At 31.3% G+C, this 2,513-nt stretch overlaps 1 non-coding gene across 1 annotated transcript; it reads left to right on the top strand.

The window, feature by feature from the left end:
* The first annotated feature begins 2,301 nt into the window (after positions 1-2,301).
* Positions 2,302-2,513, top strand: LOC125821672 (small nucleolar RNA U3). The gene has a single exon (XR_007442605.1). It is a non-coding gene; the product is annotated as a small nucleolar RNA U3 (small nucleolar RNA).

Below are 2,513 nucleotides of genomic sequence, written 5' to 3'. Positions count from 1 at the left end.
GTAGCTCCCAGCCAAGGCAAGGAGCAGGATTCCTCGCCGAACATATTGGGCGGATCCCCGAGTCATTAGGCAACCCCGACTTGGCTTGCCCATTGGCCATTTCGGGTCACTTTTGGGCCCATCTATGTAATAATGTCCTAAAACTATAAATAGACGTTTTAGGGTTCATTTTAGGGAGACTGATTTGAATATTGTGGTTGTAAACCTGAAACTCATGTTTGAGTGTTTGAAAGCTTGGTATAATCTTTTGTTGAACCTTGTTTAGAAACGTCGGTTGCTTGGTATATCGAATACCTCAAGGTCGTCGTAAGAGTTAGGTGATTCTTGTTGGATTAACGAATTGAGGTCTTTGGGTTTAATATATCCTTAGGTTGCTCTTTGTTTCCTCTTTTTGTGTCTGTCTATCTTTACTTTTTGTATTTTCGATTTCCGCATCTTATTGTATTTCCTCTCGTGAGAACTACATCATCAATTTAACAAGAACTAACGCACAATTCCACTCTAATTTGTAAATTCAAGGAGTTGGATTTGAGATCATTGAAAAGAGGTTTTTGGGGAGTTCATCGTGAGGCAAGTCCCTTTTAAATTACAACAATTAGAGGGATTATTAGGGTTCATTTATTCTATGAAGAGCATCAGTCTTTGGGTGATTCTCGAAATCGTTACAACGTGAACTTTGTCCTATAAGTACCCTAGAATATTTTCATAAAAGGGTGGGAGCTGTTGGACGTACATCAATTAATGTTTTAAACTTTATCATCGTAATTGATTGTAGAGGCGCTATTGTTGAATGTTGTCGATTATGATTAGAGCATTTTTAGCATGATTTGAGTTATATTTATTATTTTTAACAAAAAATTGTTGATAATTTTACTAATACAAAAGTTTAAATTGAGTGATTTTATTAATACTAGATGGTGGCTACCCGTGCCCAATCTTTATCTATTTGTATTTTGTATGAAAATATGTTATACTGCAAATTTGGAAATTGGGAAAACGTATTTATTGGTTGGTAGTAGCATGGGGTTAAGCTGGTATACATACACATACATTATATGCCTAAGTGAAGCAACTGTTGGTATACACACATAATGATGATTTTACTACCCGTGCATACATGCAAAGCAATTTTGACTAAATACACCATTATTGCTTTTATTTGTGTTTGGGCATGTATTGAAAGCCTTGTTAATTATTCATGAGGATAAATATCCGTTATGGATCCTAATGTGCTCTCTTGCAGTACTTGGGCTTGTTTTAACATGATTTGGGTCTGTATGGGCAAGATCGATATTATTTGTGCTTTTATTTGCATTACTTGGCTCTGTATTGGCATGATTTTACCTTTGAAACAAGAGACAATACCAAGCTTGTTTTCATACTTACTACACAAGTGATTTTTTACTCACATTTCATGATAGTATATATAATAAAGAGAAACAGACTTCTGGACTTGCTCATGCAACCATAACCTCTTCCTCTATGATATTCTTCTCATCCAATATCCTATAACACCATTGCAATTTTTGGTGATGTCAAAAATTACTTTTAAATATAAAATTATTTCTCAATATAAAAATAGTTATTTTTAAAATCTATTAAAAAGAAACGTGTCACTTAAGCTGGAAGAGAGTAGAGCCTTTTTGACATTGCTGTTATAAGGCCAAAAATACTTATTTTGGTAAAACACGGTATTTGACTAATTAGTAAATCTGCTTTTAAATAGAAGTAGAAACAACTTTTTTGAAGTTGGGGAGGATCTAATAGTTTCTGATTTAAAAAAAAAAACAAAAGCAGAAAATTATTTAGTTCAAGACCAAAATATCTATGCCATATATACATATTTATCAATACATCTCTTATATTTATTTATTTATTATTGTGATGAGTGTTTTGTATATAGTGATTTAATTTGTGAAATGATTTTTAATTATATTTAAATCATCATGTTACTATTATATTAATATTTAATATTTTTTATTCATCTATGTATGATATTGATTGACAATTTAAATATGTAAATTTTAATTTAATAAAATAAAGTTTTAATTATAAATTTTATCATAGATATTAAAATAATCTTAATATTAGAAGTGCATAATACTTGTCTTTTTTCGTAATTTGACTCTCAAAAGAATTTTTTTTAAAAATTAGCCAAACATAATTCGCTTATAAAAAGTATTTTTCAAATGAATTATCCAAACACAAATTGTTTTTTTTTAAAAGCACTTTTCTGAAAAACTATTATAAAAAAATATTTCTAAAAATAAGTAATTTTTAGCAGCAATGCCAAACAAGCTCACGACCTTACTTGAACAAAATCTATTCTATGGCTTGTACCACTATATCCTTGATTTCTAAGGAGGCAAAAAACCAAGTCTGATTGATGAAGCATGGCCATGTGACCAGAGCGTGATTAACAATCATCCGTGGTTCCTCGAGCTGTGGTACAGTAGATGATCGTTCTTATATCTGCCCAGATCTGAGATAGTCTCATGGCTGTCTGACAGACT

This window comes from Solanum verrucosum, unplaced genomic scaffold (genome assembly GCF_900185275.1).
Source record: "Solanum verrucosum unplaced genomic scaffold, falcon-dt-bn FXZP01000211.1, whole genome shotgun sequence".
Classification (NCBI taxonomy): Eukaryota; Viridiplantae; Streptophyta; class Magnoliopsida; order Solanales; family Solanaceae; genus Solanum; species Solanum verrucosum.
Note: the sequence above shows the minus strand (reverse complement) of the source record. Positions and strands in the feature narration are given on the sequence as shown.